The sequence below is a fragment of the Podarcis cretensis genome, assembly GCF_951804945.1.
Source record: "Podarcis cretensis genome assembly, chromosome: 16".
Lineage (NCBI taxonomy): Eukaryota > Metazoa > Chordata > Lepidosauria > Squamata > Lacertidae > Podarcis > Podarcis cretensis.
Window position 1 is genome coordinate 4,763,752 of NC_137186.1, and position 22,942 is coordinate 4,786,693.

General features: G+C 49.5%; 1 protein-coding gene and 2 long non-coding RNA genes across 5 annotated transcripts in view; 1 reads left to right on the top strand and 2 right to left on the bottom strand.

Annotated features, from left to right (window-relative positions):
* LOC307205877 overlaps positions 1 to 3,584 on the bottom strand; it is a 278,382-nt gene extending 274,798 nt beyond the window's left edge. The window contains exon 1 of the long non-coding RNA XR_013834146.1: positions 3,396 to 3,584. This is a non-coding gene — a long non-coding RNA (uncharacterized lncRNA). The remainder of the gene's footprint in view (positions 1 to 3,395) is intronic.
* SEMA6C (semaphorin 6C) overlaps positions 1 to 13,184 on the bottom strand; it is a 140,730-nt gene extending 127,546 nt beyond the window's left edge. For 2 of the 3 annotated variants that reach the window (XR_013834030.1, XM_079957955.1), the window contains exon 1: positions 12,858 to 13,184. The gene's annotated coding sequence lies outside the window, so the exon portion shown is untranslated. The remainder of the gene's footprint in view (positions 1 to 12,857) is intronic. The other variant, XM_079957956.1, reaches the window with a different exon arrangement.
* LOC307205921 overlaps positions 1 to 22,942 on the top strand; it is a 102,080-nt gene that overhangs the window by 8,761 nt on the left and 70,377 nt on the right. The gene's annotated exons all lie outside the window — the stretch shown is intronic.

Here is a 22,942-nt window from a genome sequence, read left to right on the forward strand (position 1 = left end):
GAGGCGGCGGTTGACTCTCCTTCCTTGGAGGTTTTTAACCAGAGGTGGGGTTGCCATCTGTCATGGATGCTGAGATTCCTGCACTGAAGCGGGTTGGTCTAGATGACCGCGTAGGTCCCCTTTCAGCTCTATAGTTCTGTGATTCTCAAGTCACAAGGTGGTTGGATTGGTCTCAACTAGGGACATGGCCTTTTCGGTACTGGCCCCGACTTGGTGGAACACTCTGTCACAAGAGACTAGGGCCCTGCAGGACTTGACATCTTGACCGCCTGGCCTTTGGTTTGGACTCAGTCTGACCCTTATATTTCCCTCCCCTTATGGTCTTGATTTATCGGCTACTTTTAAAATGAGGCTGCATTTAAAGTGCATTTTAACCTGTATTTTAAATTGTGTGGGTTTTTTTCTTTTTCTTTTTCCCCTATCATGTTTTTTACTGTCATTTTATTGGTGTTAGCCGCCCTGAACCCGGCTCTGGCAGGGTATAAATAAAATTTATTATTATTATTATTATTATGACCCGATCCCACAGCTGTCAACTTTTCCCTTTTCTTGTGAGGAATCCTATTCGGAGCAAGGGAATTACCCTTAAAAAAGGGAAATGTTGACAGCTATGCCCGATCCTCAGAGCTGCTTTTGAGATGAAGAGGACCTTTAGGAGCTCAGCAGTGGTGGCATAGGAGAGAGCCTTCTTTGTGGTGGCCCCTAAATTGTAGGAATCTCTCCGCTAGCGTTGCACCTGGTGTCTTCATTTTACAGCTTTCGATGAATGCTGAAGTCGCCCCTCTCTGACCCCTGAGATATGTGTTTTTAGGAAACTACTCTGTTCTCGGGGCTGTAACTGGTTTCAAACGGTTTTTTAATGTTAGGTCTTAAATGGCTGCGATGCTCCCTGGACCCTCAGGGTAAAAGATGAGTAATAAATCAAAATAATAAATAATTATAATCTTGCTCCACCCACTTTGCTTCTGGCCCCACCCACCATGCACATGTGGCCCCCGGAAGGTTGGCCAGAACGGAATGTAGCCCCAAGAATCCCTGACCTAAGAGGATCGCAGTGAGGTGATCACACAGCCAGAGAAGCAAAAATTATAATTAAGGGTTTGGGGCGCCTTGAACGCCAGCAGGGCAGGAGGTCTTGTGCAGACTGCGGTCTATTTCAGCACATATCGGGAAGCAGATTCTCAGAGGGCAGGGATGATTACTTGGTGTGTGTTTTTCGGAGGGAGAGCTGCGAATGGAGAGATCAGAAGGAAAAGGAAATGCAGAACAGCAGAGACAGAGATATAATTACATAACGAACAGCAATATTTCACTGCTGCTTCAATATTCAGAAGCTGGTCGGCGGAAAAGGGGGGGGGCGGATTTTAGCCTCCCAGGATACTCTGCAAATTTCCTTAAAGTGGCCACCCTGGAGCAAAGGAACTTCAAAGAGAGGCTGCCAAGTGAAACTGCTGAATTATAAAGCACCCAGAGGTTTGGTGTGATCATTTATGACCTGAGAATGAAGTGTTCTTAGCGTGTTGCCTGGGTCAGTTGGCTTACCAATGCCAGGACGCCTGCATTATCAACAACTTTTTTGTTCGGCGATTATGCCCGTCTGCATTTTTCTGCTTTTCCCCCCTGACCTCGTTGTTTTAATACCTTCCATGCCTCCACCTCGGACCTGTAACTCAAGATCACGCTCCACGCATCTGAAACGGGCCATGATCCACACAAAAATATGAATTTGTCGGGGCTGCGTTCAATGTTAGTGCTGCGGGCCCATTGAAAGGCATGCGAGCCAGCAATACATCACACGGCGTTACGTGAAGTTAACTCTTTATGAGAAGAAACAAGGTCTGCTCAGGGGTGGCAGGCCTAGTGAGCACAGCAAGTCTACCTTGGAAAGTCTTGCCCAGGGGTCAGCAAACTTTTTCAGCAGGGGGTCGGTCCACTGTCCCTCAGACCTAGTGGGGGGCCCGGACTATATGGAGGGGGGAATGAACGAATTCCTGTGCCCATAAATAACCCAGAGATGCATTTTAAATAAAAGGGCACGTTCTACTCATGTAAAAACACGCTGATTGCCAGACCATCCACGGGCTGGACTGAGAAGGCGATTAGGCCGCATCCGGCCCCCGGGCCTTAGTTTGCCTATCTATGGTCTTGCCCCTATGAGATAGACTGAAGGTGCCTGCCTCCCCACAGCTGCCCAAGTCACCTCCTCTCTGTGGTTTTCCCCAAGAAATCTGAGACTACGCTGGCATGTCTGCCTTTGCTCCCCTCTCTGCATGCGTCTCCTGGTCCTGGGAGCAGTGACGTAGCGTGGGTTGTCAGCACCCGAGGCAAGGCAAGTAATTTGCGCCCCCTAACCCGGGGCAAGGCAAGTCATTTGCTCCCCCTAACCCGGGGCAAGGCAAGTAATTTGCGCCCCCTAACCCGGGGCAAGGCAAGTAATTTGTGCCCCTAACCCCTAACCTGCCGTCGCTGCCAGCTTCTTCTTGCTGCTGCCTGGGCTGGTCGGATGCGGTTCTCTCCCGCGCTCAGCGCTGCGCTGGGCAGCCGCTGCACTGTCCCTCCCCCAGATAGTCCCTCCCTCGCTCTCTCTCTGCTCCGCAACACAACGCACGCCTGGCGCCCTCCCCCTCCACAGTGGGCGGCGACCCGGCAGCTCGGATTGGATTCGCACAGCCAGCACTGCAGTGAGAAAGAGTGAGTGGGCCAGGTAGGGGCAGAGAGCTGTGAGTGCGAGTGCACCCCCCCAATGTTGCGCCCGGTGCGGCTGGCCCCCCCTGCACCCCCCACGCTACGCCACTGCCTGGGAGACCAGGAGAGAGGGGAGCTTGTCGCAGCCAGAGGGAGAGACACCTGTGACTCTTCACCAAACAGACTCATCTCTGCTTCTTCGCCTCCCTCCTCTCTTGCCTCTGATTCTGGACTGCTCTCTGACACAGACTCTCCCTTCTCACTAAGCCCTGTTACCCCTTCAACTTTCAACACCTCCTCCTCCTAGTCTTCTCCCTCTTCTTTCTCTGACCACCCGTCGCCGTCCCACCACCAACCCCCTGGCTCTGAGCCTTCTTCCCTTGGGCGTTGCCAAGGCTCATTAAACTTTGGTTCAATCATTTCCCAGTAGGTCAACTTCTGTGAGCCAGCATCATATAATGCTTAGTGTCAGGAGTGCGTGCAGGAGCCAGGCCCTGTGACCAGTAGGACTCTGCAGGACTGGGGCCTTCCTAAGTTTGTTCTGGAGAGGCAAGGCGCGGCCGCACAGGTGAGGCCGATTGGTAACTCACAGCACCTGGTGGCAAGAGCTGGGAAGGGATATAAGGGCAGCATTTTCCCTTCGGCTCTTTGCCACAGCAACACGTTCCCTGCCTTGCTGCGTTTAGTTCCTTAATCCTCCAACCCTTGACTCATGACTCCTTGCTTCTTGACCCTCGCACCCCTGCCTTCGTGACTCCTTGCTTCCTGATCCTCGGACCCCTGACTTCATGACTCCTTGCTTCTTGACCCTCGGACCCCTGACTTCGTGACTCCTTGCTTCTTGATCCTCGGCCCCTGACTTCATGACTCCTTGCTTCTTGACCCTCGGACCCCTAACTTCATGATCCTCGGACCCCTGACTTCATGACTCCTTGCTTCTTGACCCTCGGACCCCTAACTTCGTGATCCTCGGACCCCTGACTTCGTGACTCCTTGCTTCCTGACCCTCGGACTCTTGGCTTCCTGACTCCTGGCTTCTGGACTCCCGTTCCTGCTCCCACCCCGCCATCTTGCCCCCGGTCCCGACATCCCCAGCCAGGACTTTGATCACCCGTGAACCGGACCATGACACTTAGAGTGTTGGACATGGGAAAGATGAGGGTTCAAATCCCCATCGGCCATGTAGATCACTGGGTGAATTTGGGGCAGTCACTGCCTGCCTCACCCTTGCCAACATCACACGGTTGTTGTGGGCATTAAACGAGGGCAGGGAATTCTTTAAAAGGGGGTAGTTTAATGCATATCTTTTAAGCTTTGGTTATAGATCTTTACATTAGTATAACTTTCAAAAGTCACTTGTAATAAGATGGAAAAGGTTTAAAATCTGAATTATTAAGTATATAGGGTTTTAAGGATGTGCGTGAATAAATTCTAATCAATGAAACCAAGGAAAAATTATGGTTTAAAAGTTTGTTGGTAATGTTTTTTGCTTTTGGAAAATTAATAAAAATGTTAACAAACAAACAAAAACGAGGACAGGGAGAACCAGGCAAATCACCGTGCGGTCCTTGGGGGAAAGTTAGGATAGAAATTCAATACAGTTGTACCTTGGACCTCGAACGCCGTGAGAGTTGAACGTTTTGGCTCCTGAACGCCGCAAACCCGGAAGTGAGTGTTCCGGTTTGCAAACATTCTTTAGAACCCAAATGCATGTTCTGTGGCTTCCGATTGGCTGCGGGAGCTTCCCGCAGCCAATCAGAAGCCACACTTTGGTTTCTGAACGTTTTGGAAGTCGGACGGACTTCTGGAACGGATTCCATTTGACTTCCAAGGTACGACTGTAAATCAATGTTGAGTCGAGTCCAGGTTGGTTGGAGACAGGTGATTTTGTTAACAGGGCAACCCCCTTCTGAAAATCTACCTTTGAAAGTTACCTGTAAACTACAACTAATCCAGAATGCGGCAGCTAGACTGGTGACTGGGGGTGCTGCCGAGACCACATAACACTCGTCTTGAAACACTACACTAGCTCCCAGTACGTTTCCGAGCACAGTTCAAAGTGTCGGTGCTGACCTTGAAAGCTCTAAACGGCCTCGGCCCAGTATACCTGAAGGAGCGTCTCCACCCCCATCGTTCTGCCCGGACGCTGAGGTCCAGCCTTCTGGCAGTTCCCTCGAGAAGAGAGGTTACAGGGAACCAGGCAGAGGGCCTTCTCAGTGGTGGCAGCCTCCCTGTGGAACACCCTCCCAGCAGATGTCAAAGAGAAGAACAACTACCAGACTTTTAGAAGACATCTGAAGGCAGCCCTGTTTAGGGAAGCTTTTAATGTTTGATGGATTACTGTATTTTAATATATTGTCGGAAGCTGCCCAGTGTGGCTAGGGAAGCCCAGCCAGATGGGCGGGGTATAAATAATAAATTATTATTATTATTAATCGGAACATTAAGGGTCTCCCCCGAAACTGCAGCACTCAAGACATTGAGATATTTGATCCCCGTTCCCTGTAAGGGACTCTCCACACGGTAACAAAAGCAGGCGGACACTGATGTACTGGAGACCTCCCAAATTTCGACAGAGGCGAAAAAAAGATGATTGGAGAGTTTCTATCAGCTTTCCAAAACTCAACTCAAGTCCGATCGATTCCCTGACTTTCTGCTCCCCCAACCGCCAGCTGCCCCTCCTTGGTCTTTGGGCCCCTCCTCGTCCTCCTGCCCGAAATCTATATAAGCAACATCAATTGTTGCAGAAATTATTAACCTTGCAGCTCGTTCAACACATATCGATCCATAAGCTTGTTCGATGCAGCCTTAATGCTAGGAGAAAAGGCACTGGGATTTCCCATCCATTCAAAAACCAGGACTTAATTCATGCCCCGGGTGCGGTTCATGAATCTTCGATGCTCCAGCTTAACCCTGGCCCATCCAGGGATTAAAAGAAGAAGAGGGTCCCTGAGAAAGTGCAGAGTGCACTTCTGCTGGAAAACCGAGAAGAGTCCACACACATGCAGAATTAGGGGAACAGCCCACAGGAGGACCTAAAAGCCTGAGAAAGAGAGAAGGAACTGCTTTCAAATTCCCACTCTGCCATGAAGTTATTTTCCCTGGACCTCCGACTAGTCGTAAACTCTCTCAGCCTCGCCTACCTGACAGGGTTGTTGTGGGAAATAAGAGAGGAGGGAGGGAGGAACCATGGAGGAAAAGGCAGGATGCAAATTCAACAAATAAATAAATTATCCCACTTTTGTTTTCGTTTTTCAAGGAACTAAGCAATTAAAGCACGCTTTTAAAACTGTTGCGCCGTGTACGAAACGTTTTCGCCTTGCTCGTGGCCCCGATCTTACTCTTTTCTTGGGCGAAAGGGATTTTGAAAATAAATAAATAAACGAACGAGCCGCTGAAACGTCAGCCTTATCCCCAAATTAATCGCAGGAGCGGATAGCGAGCCACCAGCAGCGAAAGCCCCTCACGGCATCTCGGCGTCGCTTGACAGAACGAGGGCAATGGACCCTTCAGATTAAGTGAGGAGCAACAGCCTCCCCCCCCCCCTATTCTCTGCAGAAACCAAGGCGATTAAATTCCCCTCTCGCCCAAATCCCTGCTACGAAACATTCCAGGGGAAAGCTTCCTTAAGTAACCTTTCAAAACTTTTAAACTGGGAGCCTGTGGCCAGCAGGCTCAGTGGGCAGTTGAGAGTCCAGCAACCTCCTTCCGGGGGCTATGGGGTCATCATTCCTGCTTTAAAAACTACAGCTAAGGCAGGCTAGGGGAGAAAATGGACGACAAATAGGATTTTTTAAAACAACAACTTCCCAGCTAGTTTTTCCGAGCATGCTGCTAGCAGGAAACAGGGATGTTTTCACAAAACTTGCCCGTAAAAATTGTGTGTATATGTGGGTTGTGTGTGTGGATAGGGGGTTGTGCCTTTGCTGGATCTGCTCACCAAACTTCCTGCCATTCCCACACCCCATTAACCCCCCCCCCCCGAGTTTCCCCTTCCCACCCCATGCAATTCCCCAAGCTTGCTTTCCACCTTCCCAACCCCACTGCTTCATGCAAATCTGGGATAGTGATGCAGCACTGCATATCCTCCAATGGGGGCTGCGTGACGACAGCCTTCAGTTTTTATGCATATAGGAAGATAGATTGATAGGCATAGGAAGCGACTTAGGGGAGCGCTGCCTTGGTTTTTTTTCCTGTTCGTAATTAACTCCCCCCTCCTAGCAATCTACTTTAAGCAGGCAAAATTCAACAGGTGCGGTTTTGCTCGCAAGGGGCTCTGTTCAAGGGAAAAGCTTCACCCACAGGATTTCTTTGGAGAGCAACTAAACTGGCAGGAAAGTATGCCAGCATCCAGATCAAACTGCATTCTTCATCATCGCACACCCCTGCTTCCACTTGGCACCCCACCCTTGGAGGAGGGAGAGAAACTGGAGGTTAACCGTCTGGAACTGGGACCCCTCCCATGGCAAAAGACACTTCTGAAAATACGGCTAAAGTTGGTAGAGCATGAGACCCTTAATTGTGGGTTCAAGAACCCTTTTGTTGGGCAAAAGATTCCTCCTTGCAATGGGTCGAACTAGCAGTGGTGTCCAAACTTTTTTCACAGAGGGCCAGATTTGATGAAGTGAAGGGCTGTGAGGGCCAACCAAAGTTGTTGTTTTTTTAGGATTTTTTAAGGATTGAAGTTGTTGAGGTTTTTTAGGATTTTACCCCAGGAAATCAACTGCCACAGGGGCCAGATGAAACCGACCAGCGGGCCGGATTAGGCCCCCAAAACAGACTTTGGACATGACCCACATGGCCCCTTCCAACTCAACAGTTCTTCAACTCTATGATCCCCTGATTAAAATAACTAAGTAAAAGTGAAGCTTTGTGGATTACCACAGTTTACTAGAGCAGAAGCCGAGAGCTTTGAGTTTTATTTACTTCACAAAATTTGGGGCTGCTTGATTGTAAGAAAACCTCTAAGTGGTTTGCAAGAAAACCTCTCTGGAGGCCACCACAATGGCCCTACTCAGAGGTGACCCACTTAAATAATCAAAGGTGTAACTCTTGAGAATACTAATTTCAATGGGTGGTTTCCAACTAAGTTCTGCTTAGCGTGAACCCATTGATACGGATGGATCTAAGTTAGTTGTGTTAGTCAATGGGTCTTCTCTGAGCCAGCGGCTTTGCTTTGAATAGAACTTCGTCGGAGACAAATGTAAGTCGCCTTAGGTGAAAATCACAGTCTCCCAGCCTAAACTACCCCACAAGGTTGTTGTACGGCTGGAGTGTGGACTCTGGCCGTTTGGAGGAAATATTTTGAAAGCGAACACTTACAAAAGGGGCTGGTTCTCTGTTAACCTTTTATAAAAAAATCAAAACCGGAAGGCGCTGCTTGAGGAATTCACTTTCAAGCATAAAAATCTTCAAGTTTATCTACCGCTCTTTCAAACAGGCAGAACATTCCCTTATTCCCATCGACAGCCTTACAAAAACACCCCTGTGAGGTAGGCCTGCGATGTTTGAATGCATTTGTTCAACAGGTTAAAAACGAACGTGGACCACCAACCCCCCAAACACATTTTCCAGGGTGTCCACACTGCCAAGATTTAAGATGAAGAGACAATAGACAACTTGAATCAATAAAAACAACAGCATAGTGGCCCCACCCTCCAAAGTTCTTAAAATCTCAGCAAAGTAATAAAACAGCTCCATAGAATCCTAGATTTGTAAGGGTCCCCAAGGATCATCTATTCCAACCCCCGGCGATGCAGGAATCTTTTGAGGCTGAAACTCCCAACCCTGAGATCAAGAGTCATGCTCTACCGACTGAGCTATCGCCCGTCAACAACCAGTAAAACAAGTTATTAGAAAGCAGAACCACAAAATGTGGAGCAGAACAAAAACAAGGCTTTAGGGTTCTCCTGAATGCCCATGCAGAGGAGGCCCACACACTTTCCTCCTTTCTAGGGAAGGTATTGAAAGCCACAAGAGGCCACCACAGAGAAGGCCCTGTTTTATTTCCCTATGAACGAGAACCTGTGATGAGGTCTGTGGCAGAGGCAACGGCGGGACCCAGGAGCTGCAGGCAAGGCTAGTGTTACTCAAAAAACTCCAGTGGCTCCCCAACGTTTGGGGGCCACTGCCCCCTTGGTGCCATAAACTCATCCCCTTACCCTATAAAAAGCATTATTTGTTGCATGTTGCCTTGGGCAAGTTTAAGGAATGTACAAATTTAATTAAATAATAATAATAATAATTCAGAATAGCAGTTTGCACGACACACTAGGGAAGATAACAACACGGCGAAATTCAGAACAATTAACTGCACCTTTGTTCAAAATGTAATTAAAACTATTTAGCTTAGTTCAACAGACCTGATGGATTCGATCCAGTGCCACCAGCTTCTCAAAGTCTGATAGTCATTTAGCAGGAATCTTCAGTGTCACATTTAGTAACTGCTGTACTTCAACGCGCGGTGTATTCTTAATGGTTAGGCTTGGTTGGGCTTGATGGAGAAATAGCAGTTTCCCCTAAAAGGTAAAGGTACCCCTGCCCGTACGGGCCAGTCTTGACAGACTCTGGGGTTGTGCGCCCATCTCACTTAAGAGGCCAGGGGCCAGCGCTGTCCGGAGACACTTCCGGGTCACGTGGCCAGCGTGACATCGCTGCTCTGGCGAGCCAGAGCCGCACACGGAAACGCCGTTTACCTTCCCGCTGGTAAGCGGTCCCTATTTATCTACTTGCACCCGGAGGTGCTTTCGAACTGCTAGGTTGGCAGGCGCTGGGACCGAGCAGCGGGAGCGCACCCCGCCGCAGGGATTCGAACCGCCGACCTTTCGATCGGCAAGCCCTAGGCGCTGAGGCTTTAACCCACAGCGCCACTAGGTCTGGTTTAAAGCCACGTAGCAGGAGACTCGAATCACCACCTCCAGTCCCCCTGCTTCTGAGTGCCCCCCCCTAAATTATCCCCCCGCCCCACCCCACAAGGCAGGACTGATCACTCCAGGAACCACTGAAACAGGCCCATCAAAATCAATGGGCATCACCAACTTAGGTTCCTTCATTTCAATGGATCTACTCAGAGTGAAAATTATTTGGAGACAACCCCTGGGTCATCCTAGGGGGCTAGGCCTGTGATTGCACCCCCCTGCCAAAGGGGTGAGACCACTCCCCCCATTTCTCCCATAACTGCTCATGGACACAAACACCCACCCAGTTTATAACTTCTCTGAAAATTGAGAGTGCAAATTTGATACACAAAAACTCCCAAACCACCTGCTCATACGATCTGACAAACCTTTCCAGAAGTTGCCACAGAAAAGACACTCTGCCCGTGCTCAGAGACACTGTCTTGGGTGGTGTACCCTGTATTTCGGGGCTGAATGCTCTGCTGGGAACTGGGTTCTAACTAAAGTTCAAAACATCACCACCACCATCATCATAAGAATTTATTATTTATAGACCGCCCATCTGGGTGGCTTCCAACAGAACATTAAAAACACGATAAAAGATCAAACATGAAAAACTTCCCTAAACAGGGCTGCCTTCAGATTTCTTCTAAAAGTCAGAGAGTTATTTCCTTGCCATCTGATGGGAGGGCGTTCCACAGGGCAGGCGCCACCACCGAGAAGGCCCTCTGCCTGGTTCCCTGTAACTTGGCTTCTCGCAGGGAGGGAACCGCCAGAAGGTCTTCGGAGCTGGACCTCAGTGTCTAGGCTGAACGATGGAGGTGGAGACGCTCCTTTAGGTATAAAGGTAAAGGTAAAGGGACCCCTGACCATTAGGTCCAGTCGTGGCCGACTCTGGGGTTGCGGCACTCATCTCGCTTAACTGGCCAAGGGAGCCGGCGTACAGCTTCCGGGTCATGTGGCCAGCATGACTAAGCCGCTTCTGGCAAACCAGAGCAGCGCACGGAAACGCCGTTTACCTTCCCGCCGGAGCGGTACCTATTGATCTACTTGCACTTTCACGTGCTTTCAAACTGCTAGGTTGGCAGGAGCAGGGACCGAGCAACGGGAGCTCACCCTGTCGCGGGGATTCGAACCGCCGACCTTCTGCTTGGCAAGCCCTGGGCTCTGTGGTTTAACCCACAGCACCACCTGCGTCCTTCTTGTATTGTTTTTTCTTTTTTCTTTTTGTAACCTTTAAAATCTCAATAAAAATCTATTTGAAAAAAAGAAAGAAAGGAGGGCCCTTTCAAAGGTCTTTTCTGCCTTACTACCAGGAACATCAGGAGCTGCCTTCTACAGAGTTCATCTACCTCAGCACTGCCTGCACGGACTGGCAGCAGCTCTCCAGAATTCCAAGCATTTCCCAGTTCTACCAGGCGCTGCAAATCACAGGAGGGGGAGAGAGTTCTCTTGAACTCGGGTCCAGCTGGGGGGGTGTGTGCTTCCCACAGAGGCATCTCTTAGAATTTTAGAAGACTGTCTGAAGGCAGCCCTGCTTAGGGAAGTTTTTAACGTTTGAAGTTTTATTTTGTTTTTAACGTTCTGTTGAAAGCCGCCCAGAGTGGCTGGGGAAACCCAATCCAGATGGGCGGGGTAGAAATAATAATTTATTTATCATCATCATCATCATCATCTGGTTGGCCACTGGGAGAATGCAAGGCTGTAGAAGCACACACACACACCCCTTTGTCCTGATCTCCAGATTCTTCAACTCAACTCAGGGAAAAACACATCAAAATTAAAACTCATTTCGTTCCGCAACATTTATATGCCGCTCCATTGCATTAAAATACAAAACCAAACCAAGCTCATCTAGGCATTTACAAACAAAAGATGAGCCAAAGTTTGCCAAGTCTATTTACTGCAAAAGGTCTACTCAGAGTAGGGCTAGCATTGGAATCAACCCTTTGTTTCTCTCTCTCTCTCTCTCTCTCTCTCCCCCCCCCCGCCCCCCACTTTTCTTGGATTCTGGCAGTCCCAGAAGTCAGCTGAGCCTACTTTGTCCAAGATCAATGCCACAAAAAGAGTTTCAGAGCTGGCTCCTTTGACTGCGCCTCCTCCCCCTTTCCCCTCTCCGGCTACGAAGGGAGCTCAGTTACAATTCTCCAGCTGTGTGAGTTTTGGCTTCACTTAATTGTTTCAAAACAAGAGTTTTTTTGGCCGCAGGATGGGAGTCCTGGAACTCCAGCCAACTCCACACACACACACACACACACTTTTTCTCTCTGTGTTGCTTGCCCCCTTCAACGCACGCACACACACCCAAATAATAGCCTGTTTATTTGGGGAGGAAAGGAGAGCCCGACTGGAAAACAAGCTTGTGGCTTGATCCCTTGAAAGTAAACCGAAGTCCCCCAAGAAGACAAGAGACATAATTCGAGGATCTCAGCCCCTGCCCGTAACCACCACCACCACTTCCTCCTCCCTGCCTCTCTCGGAGGAGCAGTTTCCAAGCCAAGAGCAACAACGGAGCCGAAAGCCAAAGCAACAGGACTGGAAGTTCACCAGGTATAATTTCGCCGTCAGCAGCTCTGGGCGAAATTTCGGACCAGGAAATTGACTTACGAGGCGCTTTGGGTTCCAAACAGTGGCGCAAGCTGGGCGAAGGAGTCGTGCAAACAGAATATTAACAGAAACACAAAACAGAATGCAATATAAATTCGTGTGTTATTCCTTGACGATTTTGTATGCGATTTTGGCTTCACACCCAACCAGTGATTGGTTACTATTACGGACACTGCAATTGAGGTTTGTTTGTTTTTTTTTGGAAAAGTGACGCTTGTTCTTCTTCTTGTTAAACATCTAATGCAATTTTTTTTAAAAAAAAAAGTGCGTGCGTTTATTTATTTATTTAAAAGGGGGGTGGGCAATGAAATCGACCAGCTTCTAAAGTTGAAACTGAGGGGGGGGGGTTCTGTTTCGCGATCCTCGGAGTGGATCGGAACTGACGCGCAAAGAGAGAGGGCGCGCGCTGGTTTGGGGGCTACAGGAGAATGGTTGGTTGTATTTTAGGAAGGTTGAAGAGGGGGTTGAGGTTTTTTTTTCTTCTTTTCTTTTTGGGGGTGACTAGATGCAAGCCACCCCGCGCGCCAGCCGCCGCCGCCGCCGCCGCAGCGAAAAGACCATCGCCAGAGCGCGCTTGGCAATGCAAACCCCAAGCGCATCCTCGCCAAAAGAATGCCAGCCGCCTCCCGGAAAGAAAAAGAAAGGAAGAAAGAAAAGATATTGCCTTACCTTGGGAATCCAGGAGCTCCTTTTCTCGCCTCTGCAGAGGAGAAGGGATGGGGCGAACCGTCCGAGGGAAGGAGGGAGGGAAGAAAGAGAGTGGTTCTGAAAAGACAGAGCCAGTACAAAAAAAATAAAAATCAATCTGGTGCAAGATTCTCTGCGCGCCTGGAGAGGACTTAAGGAATTAGATGCCTTGCTTTGGAGCTCCGATGGCTGAGCTGGAGGAAGGAAAGGCATAAGGCAGGGGTGGGGGGAGAGAGGGGGGGGAGAAAAGAGGTGGAGAGACGGCGAGAAAGCTTACAAACAAAGCCCCTGGCAAGGCACAGGCTCGTAACTCAACGCCCCAGCGCAGGCCAGCCCGCCCCTTGCAGCAGGGCGCGCCAATCTGCGCCGGGCGCCCTTGCGCGCAGCTCCGCCTCGCCTCGCCCGGCCCGGCCAGGCCCGCCTTCGCCTCCCTCCGCGGCCGCCGCCGCCGCGAAAACCGGGATCGGAGCCTCCGGCGGCAGGAGGCAGGACCTGGGCACGGGGAGCAAGAGGGTCCGGGTGACCTTCAGGTTCCTCCGGGTAGCAGGGCGGTGAGGGAGAGGAGGGCGCAGGATGGAGGAGGGAGACGAGGAAGCAAAAAAAAAAAAAGACCCAACTCAGCACTTTGCTAATGCAAGGGGGGGGGGTTCGCGAGAGAGCCCTGCTCGGAGTAGACCCATTGGGGTTGGAGGGCGGGGCGGATCCGGCTTGGGGTGGCAAAGTTGCGATGGGGTAAATCGGCAAGACTTCGGCGTTTGCAGAGTTCAGACGTTGTTGTGGTTGGAGAAGCGAAGCAGCTGAAAAGGAAGGCTCTGATTTTGGGGGGGAGGGGGGTGTTGCAGGACTGAGCCCCGCTGCAGGATTTAATTCCTAGGCCAGCCTTCCCCGCGTTAGAAGCCTTTTTTTGTAGAATCATGCCGTTCTGCGGAACAATGAGGACTGGAATCTTGACTTCATTTTAAAGAGCAGTGCTGTGGTTCAGGAGTGGAACGGCTGCTCTGCGTGCAGACATTCCCCGTTCAGTCCTCCTCGTCGTCAGATAGGGTTGGGAATGTTCCCCGTCTGAAATCCCGGAGAGCTGCTGCCGGTCCGTGTCAACAGTATGGAGCTATATGGAGCATGGTCTGACGCAGGATAAAGCAGATTCCTGGCTTCCTATTTGAAAACGTTCTGAAATAGCTGCAGGATAGCTCCACTGGTAGAGGATGAGACTCTCACTCTGAGGATTGAGGGTTCGATTCCCAAGTTGGGCAAATGGATTCTTGCACTGGAAGAGGTTGGGCCAGATGCCCTTTGTGGTCCCTTCTGATTCTGTAATTTCACAAGCAACACTGTGTGTCGCAGGGGTCAGCAAACGTTTTCAGCAGGGGGCCGGTCCACTGTCCCTCAGACCTTATGGGGGGCCGGACTATATATTTTTTTAAAAAAATAAACAAATTCCTATGCCCCACAAATAACCCAGAGATGCATTTTAAATAAAAGCACACATTCTACTCATGTAAAAACACGCTGATTCCCGGACCGCCCGCGTGCCGGATTTAGAAGGCGATTGGGCCAGATCCGGCCCCCGGGTCTTAGTTTGCCTACCCATTAAAACAGGTCAACAGAAGCTGAAGAATGAATTTGTTTTCTTCTTAAGCGCCTTTCTGGGTCCTGTGGCACTCACCCAAAGAGAGCTCTTTCCCACAGCTGAGCCGCAGTGTGCCTCTGAGCATGGGCTGAGTGCAATTCCTGCATCTTCCAATAACTGTTGCCTGCCTTCCACACATCCAGAAATGGGGCTAAGGAAGCTCAAATTATTGGAACAGTTCAGGGCCTCAAAATGACTTTAGGCAATTAAAGGTAAAGGTAAAGGTACCCCTGCCCGTACGGGCCAGTCTTGACAGACTCTGGGGTTGTGCGCCCATCTCACTTAAGAGGCCAGGGGCCAGCGCTGTCCGGAGACACTTCCGGGTCACGTGGCCAGCGTGACATCGCTGCTGTGGCGAGCCAGAGCTGCACACGGAAACGCCGTTTACCTTCCCGCTGGTAAGCGGTCCCTATTTATCTACTTGCACCCGGAGGTGCTTTCGAACTGCTAGGTTGGCAGGCGCTGGGACCGAGCAGCGGGAGCGCACCCCGCCGCAGGGATCGGCGCTGAGGCTTTAACCCACAGCGCCACCTGCGTCCCTAAGGCAATTACTCAGCACGTTTAAGCACCCCTTGGTCAGTTGCGGACTCTACTACATTGAAGGTTTTTAAGCAGAGATTGGAAGGCGTTGGGGTGTGTGGGTGGGTGTGGATATATTGCTGAATTGTCAAAATGTCAGGGAAAACCCGGATGTATGGCAACACAATGGAAAAAGCAGCAGAAACCGCCCCTAAAGCTTAAAAGCACTATTTGGGGGGTGAGGTTCCCCCGAAAAAGCTCAACAATTTGGGGGTGTCAGGAATTTTGCTTTTTGAAATACGGCAACCCTAGTCATGGATGCTTTAGTTGAGATTCCTGCATTGCGGTGGAGTGGACCAGATGACCCTCGTAGGGTCCAACTCCTGGATGATTCTGTCTCTCCTAGGTAAAGGTAAAGGTAAAGGTACCCCTGCCCGTACGGGCCAGTCTTGACAGACTCTGGGGTTGTGCGCCCATCTCACTTAAGAGGCCAGGGGCCAGCGCTGTCCGGAGACACTTCCGGGTCACGTGGCCAGCGTGACATCACTGCTCTGGCCAGAGCCAGAGCCAGAGCCGCACACGGAAACGCCGTTTACCTTCCCGCTGGTAAGCGGTCCCTATTTATCTACTTGCACCCGGAGGTGCTTTCGAACTGCTAGGTTGGCAGGCGCTGGGACCGAGCAGCGGGAGCGCACCCCGCCGCAGGGATTCGAACCGCCGACCTTTCGATCGGCAAGCCCTAGGCGCTGAGGCTTTAACCCACAGCGCCACCTGCGTCCCATTTCTGTCTCTCCTACCAGGGTCTAATTTGGGGTTGGACGAACCACACTCACAATTCCCTTGAGTGGAAAGGACATTCACTCGATGTCTAATGGTGTGAGCGGAGTCAAGTTTTGTCTGTCTCTCAGTAGCCAAATAAGGAGCCTGAGGACTAGCGACTTGTTTAGTAAATAATAATAATAATAATAATAATAATAATAATAATAATATTTATACCCCACCCATCTAGCTGGTTTTCCCCAGCCACTCTGGTCGGCTTCCAACAGAATATTAAAATACAATAGTCTATTAAACATTAAAAGCTTCCCTAAACAGGGCTGCCTTCAGATGTCTTCTAAAAGTCTTGTAGTTGTTGTTCTCTTTGACATCTGGTGGGAGGTCGTTCCACAGGGCGGGTGCCACCACCGAGAAGGCCCTCTGCCTGGTTCCCTGTAACTTGGCTTCTCGCAGAGAGGGAACCGGCAGAAGGCCCTCGGCGCTGGACCTCAGTGTCCGGGCAGAACGATGGAGGTGGAGACGCTCCTTCAGGTATACAGGACCTGCCTGTTTCGCCAGGTGCTGCTCAAGGCGAATAAAGAGACCAGAATATAACATCAAACACAATATAACAGTATCATTCATTGTTGTTGTTTACTTGTTTAGTCGTGTCCGACTCTTTGTGACCCCATGGACACCAGGCCCTCCTGTCTTCCACTGCCTCCCACAGTTTGGTCAAACTCATGCTGGTAGCTTCAAGAACACTGTCCAAGCATTTCGTCCTCCGTCGTCCCCTTCTCCTTGTGCCCTCCATCTTTCCCAGCATCAGGGTCTTTTCCAGGGAGTCTTCTCTTCTCATGAGGTGGCCAAAGTCTTGGAGCCTCAGCTTCACAATCTGTCCTTCCAGTGAGCACTCAGGGCTGATTTCCTTCAGAATGGAGAGGTTTGATCTTCTTGGAGTCCATGGGACTCTCAAGAGTCTCCTCCAGCACCAGAATTCAAAAGCATCCATTCTTCGGCCATCGGCCTTCTTTATGGTCCAGCTCTCACTTCCATACATCACTACTGGAAAAACCACGGCTTTGACTATACGGACCTTTGTTGGCAAGGTGTTGACTGCTTTTTAAGATGCTGTCTAGGTTTGTCATTGCTTTTCTCCCAAGGAACAGGCATCTTTTAATTTCATGATATATGAAGTATCATTCATATGTGTGTGTGTCTATATATATATATATACATATATATATATATGTATATGTATGTGTATACACACACACACACACACACACACACACATATATATATATAAAAAAAACACATCCCAAACAACATGTGGGGCAGAACAATTCAATTCAAACAATAAAGCAGATAAACAACCACTGCCACCAGTTTATCTGGTTGGGGGAATTTTTGGTCCTCTAGACATTTTTCAGCTCCCATCAGCCCCAGCTGTCTTGGCCAATGATCAGGGATGATGGGAGTTGTAGTTCAGCAGCATCTGTAGAATCAAGGGTCCCGCCAGCTTTGAGTGAAACAAACGGAGAGAGGCCTGTGTCTGGATACCAGGTGGAAATCGCAGATGAGATTTCAGCCGAAGATCAGGCGCAACATCCAAACTCAGCCTTCTGCTAGCTAGCTGGTGGTTGGGCAGATGTTTGGGACTACAACTCCCATCAGCCACAGCAAGCACATGCAGAACTGCTGGCTGATGGGAGTTGTAGTCCAAACCTGCAGGCCTCTGGCTTGGAGAAAATCGCACAAAGGGTGGCTAACCTGTAGCACACTGGCAGCATACAGCCCCCCCAGGACCCCCCAATTTGTGATTATCTGTTTTTCTTGCTCCTCGTGTCCCCTGCTGTGGTGCCATGGTGCCGAAAACTTTATATGACCACCCCCAGCCTCTGCCTCCCAATTTTGGAGCATTTTTAAATTTAATTTTTATTCTGAAACTGTGCTGTATCCAACCTTAGAGTAGTATAATGGCTGGACGTGTTTAATTTGGATCCATCAATTTTGCTGGGTCTACTCTGAGCAGGACTTAGTTCATCGCCTCCCTTCGTTTCATTCCCTGCTCCTGTAACGCAATAAGGTTTTAGCTCTATTAATTTCAACCAGTTTACTCTGCCAGTCAGTGTAATACTGAGCTAGATGGGACCAATGTGTTGCTATATTGGGGCTAAGAAATCCCCACAGCACCAGTTCTCAAGGATCCTTGGCAGTATCCATGGCCATTTGAACTGAGGAGGTTTCTGTTGTTGTTTAGTCGTGTCGGCCTCTTCGTGACCCCCTGGACCAGAGCACGCCAGGCCCTCCTGTCCTCCACTGCCTCCCGCAGTTTGGTCAGACTCATGTTTGTAGCTTCGAGAACACTGTCCCACCATCTCGTCCTCTGTCGTCCCCTTCTCCTTGGGCCCTCCATCTTTCCCAACATCGGGGTCTTTTCCAGGGAGTCTTCTCTTCTCATGAAGTGGCCAAAGTTTTGGAGCCTCAGCTTCAGGATCTGTCCTTCCAGTGAGCACTCAGGGCTGATTTCCTTCAGAATGGAGAGGTTTGATCTTCTTGCAGTCCATGGAACTCTCAAGACTCTCCTCCAGCACCATAATTCAAGAGCATCCATTCTTTGGCGATCAGCCTTCTTTATGGTCCAGCTCTCATGACTAGGAGGTTTCTAGTCCTCATGAATTGCAGGTAGGGAACATTGCATAGCAATATGGCATTATGTCTAGCGCTAGGCCTGCTCAAAGTAGACCCATTACAACTAATAGGCATGGCTAGCTTAGTTCCATTCATTTCATAGGGTATACACTGGGTTTATTTCTGTATAATCACTTTTGTGGGTCTCTTGCTGTTATTCTGCAATGCCTAAAGGTTTTGGGTGGTCCTCCAAAGGCTGACAAAATGTATCCTTCAAACAAAAAAGGCCCCACACAGAGACACACAATTTAGTGGTATGGCCCTCTGCTATGGGTCCATGTGGCCCCCAGCTTGAAAAATGTCAGCCACTCCATCCCTACCTAATGATAGGATTTGTTTGACAGTGGAACTGCCCGCCTCATGAGGTAGTAGACTCTCCTTTGCTGGGAGTTGTTCCAGCAGGGTCTGTGGGACTTTTTGACAAGATCCTGTACTACGGCCTGAGTCGGGGGTTGGGATGGATGACCACAAAGGGTCCCCTGCAGCTCTGTGACTTTAGGATGCATGGGTGCCGAGAAGAAGCATTTGCTTTTCTTCGTTATATGGAGGGAATACTTCTCCGCAGATGGTACTTGCTGTAAAATACATACCACCTTTTTTTAACCTGAAAATAAATAAAAAAATAGTACAAAGCCTGCTTTTTTGTTTTCCTTGAAGGCTGTTTTAGTCGCAAGCAAAATTTCAGCAATTAATCAACTGAGGGTTTCTTGAAGGAGGTGACAGCTGTGATCTAGAGAACAAACAGTGGATCTCTCTCTCTCTCTCTCTCCCCGATAATACATTTATTTGCTTGTTTTATTCAATCCGTTTGTCAGCTTTTTATTTGTTGCATTTATACGCGTATAGTACAGAGTTCTCCTTCATCCTCATTTCATCGTCACAACAACCCTGTGAGGTAGGCTGAGAGAAGCAGGGATTAGCCCAGGGTCACCCAGGGAGCTTGGTGGCTGAATGTGGAGATTTGAACCCAGGTCTCTCGGGTCCTATTCCGGCACCCTAAGCGCTTCACCACAACGGCTTTGTAACTGGTTCCGGTAGGAGGGTGGAATCCCTGATTCATCTTTCATAGGGTTCCCCCCATCTCTGTTTAAAGTCAGAAAGTACCATTAACACACTCACTCCGAATCATAAGTGGTGCTTTTAAGTTAAGGGTTTTTATTTTTCAGTGAGAGAGCAGCTATAGAGCTTGAAAGCAGAATTGAAACTCTAATAAAATACCTGCCCCTAAATGCCGTTCCTTGCCACACATTAAAATAACTCGGCAGCAAATCCTCAAATATCATCAGAGCTAAAATATCATCAAAATTGGGTAGAAAAAAGAAAGGACATCTTCCTGCAGAGCATAGTTAGACTGTGGAACTCCCTCCCACAGTAGGCAGTGAGGTCCACCAGCTCTCGTCAAATGTCAAACAGTTAAATATATGATTTTGAGAAGACATCTGAAGGCATCCTTGTTATAGGGAAGTTTTTAATGATTGGTGTTTGATGTGTTTTTAATATTTTGTTGGAAGCCACTCAGAGTGGCTGGGGCAACGAAGTCACATGGGCAGCATATAAATATTGCTATTATTATTATTATTATTATTATTACCCAGAGATCCCACTGGGGATGGAACTGAAGGACTTCTGCATGCATGCGCTACTGCAGAGCTATGTCTTCCTATATAAATAGAAATGTAAGGTGTCGTCACGCATAACCTTTATAAAAAAAACCAGAAGCCTTTCTTCTAGGGATAATAGGACATACCAAAAGACCTGAAGGAATTATTTATGCATGCAGCCACAGCTGCCAGAACGTTTGATGCGCAGAAATGGAAGGAAGATATCGTCCCAACCAAGGAAGAGTGGCGAGCGAAATTAATGGACTATGCAGAAATGGCAAAACGTACGGGAAGAATAAAAAAAATCAAGAAGAAAAAGAGCCTTAAATAAAGATTGGGGAAGTTATGTAGTTATTTAAAGAACTATTGTAAAAACAACAACAACAACAACAACAACAACGTTATTATTTATACCCAAGCCACTCTGGGCTGCTCCCAGCAGAATAGTAAAAGCACAATAAAGCCCAAACATTAAAAACTTCCCTAAAAAGGGCTGCCTTCAGATAAAATCAAGCAGTTAAAAGTTTACGGGGGGGGGGGGGGTAGAAAGAATCTAAAAAAGAAGTCAAGGGGGAGGTGCAGTTTAATTACTATAAATGATTTTTCTATGTAACCAGAGAAGGGGGGGGAAGGGTCGATAAAAATGTAAAGGAAGATTATTGTTAAACTGAAACTGAAAATAATATAGATCATAATATAAGTAGATGGATAGATAAAAGGTGTTGTCACCAGGCAGTTCAGAGTTAGCCAGTGACATGGACAAGGGCGGAGCCCCTAGTTCCTTCATATCAAAGCTTGAATCCTCTACCCATTTCCTGGCAAGAAGCCCCACTGAACTCAGTGAGACTTACCGTATTTTGCGCCCCATAGGACGCATCGGCCCATAGGACGCACCTAGCAGGTGGCGCTGTGGGTTAAAGCCTCAGCGCCTAGGACTTGCCGATCGAAAGGTCGGCGGTTCGAATCCCTGCGGCGGGGTGCGCTCCCGCTGCTCGGTCCCAGCGCCTGCCAACCTAGCAGTTCGAAAGCACCTCCGGGTGCAAGTAGATAAATAGGGACCGCTTACCAGCGGGAAGGTAAACGGCGTTTCCGTGTGCGGCTCTGGCTCTGGCTCTGGCCAGAGCAGCGATGTCACGCTGACCACGTGACCCGGAAGTGTCTCCGGACAGCGCTGGCCCCTGGCCTCTTAAGTGAGATGGGCGCACAACCCCAGAGTCTGTCAAGACTGGCCCGTACGGGCAGGGGTACCTTTACCTTTACCTAAAGAAAAAAAAATATTATTTCCCCCCCAGGTGCGGGGCTGGAAGAACCAGGTCGGGGAACAGCGGGAAGGCGCGCTCCGCCTCCCCGCTGTCCCCCAAGCTTGTGGGGCTGGCGATGGGGAGAAGTGTGCTGAGCCTGGGACTGCAGGCAGCTCTGCGCAGCCACCGGGAGCCGGGCAGGACTTTGTGCCCCGCTCCCGATGGCCGCGCAGAGCTGCGCCGAGCCCGGGACTGCAGGCAGCTCGGCGCAGCCACCGGGAGCCGGGTGGGACTTTGCGCCCCGCTCCCGATGGCCGCGCAGAGCTGCGCCGAGCCCGGGACTGCAAGCAGCTCTGTGCAACCCTCAGAGGTGGTCTCCCGAGGGTTGCGCAGAGCTTCCTGAAGCCTGGAGAGCGAGAGGGGTCGGTGCGCACCGACCCCTCTCGCTCTCCAGGCTTCAGCGAAAGCCTGCATTCGCCCCATAGGACGCACACACATTTCCCCTTCATTTTTGGAGGGGAAAATGTGCGTCCTATAGGGCAAAAAATACGGTACTTCCAAGTAGACATTGTGCCATCCAGACAGGTTGTGCTATTGGCCTTTCCAAAAGCTTTCGACAGAGCGCCTCGCCAAAGATTCCTCCGCAAGCTTAGCAGTCGAGGAAGAAGAGGAGAGCTTCTTTTGTGGGCCAGGAATTGGTTCAGCTGCAGGAAGCAAAGGGCAGTTCTCCCGAATGGAAAGAAGTAGAAAGTGGGAGTCCCTTAAGGATCGGTATTGGGAGACTGCGTTTTTTATATTATCCACAAAGGATGTTTAGATAGGAGCGAGCAGTGAGGTGGCCAAGTTTGCTGAAGTTCAGGGTCGGGAAAACAAAAACAAAACAGAGAGAGAGAGAGAGATTGAAGGACCTCTCCTGACTGAGTGAGTGGCCTGATCCAGAAAGCTCTTCTTGTGTTGGACTTGCTGATCGGAAGGTTGGCGGTTCGAATCCCCGTGATGCGGTGAGCTCCCATTGCTCAGTCCCTGCTCCTGCCAAACTAGCAGTTTGAAAGCACGCCAGTGCAAGTAGATAATTAGGCACCACTGCGACGGGAAGGTAAATGGCATTTCTGTGCGCTCTGGCACTCGTCACGGTCTTCCGTGCACCAGTAGCAGTTTAGTCATGCTGGACACATAATAATAATAGTAATAATAATAATTTTTTATTTATACCCCGCCCTTCCCGGTTCAGAAAACCAGGCTCAGGGCGGCTAACAACAAATTTAAAACACTTAATTGATGCTACAAAAAACAGTATAAAACATGAGTAACAATAAAATCAAAAATCTGTTTATGGGGAAAATCCATCCAATAAACATTAGATGATCACCAGGGCTAGCTGGCTAAATTAGTCCTATTTGGGCAATGAGGAGACCAGGGGAGAATTAGCCGGAAAGCTTTCTGCAGACAAACGCCGGCTCCCTCAGCCTGAAAGCGAGATGAGCACCGCAACCCCATAGTCGCCTTTGACTGGACTTAACCGTCCAGGGGTCCTTTCCCTTTACCTCTTGTGTTGGAATAAATAAATCTATATATATGGGATGATTGGAGGGGAGATGCTCTCAGATGCCTGCTGAAGACCAGAGA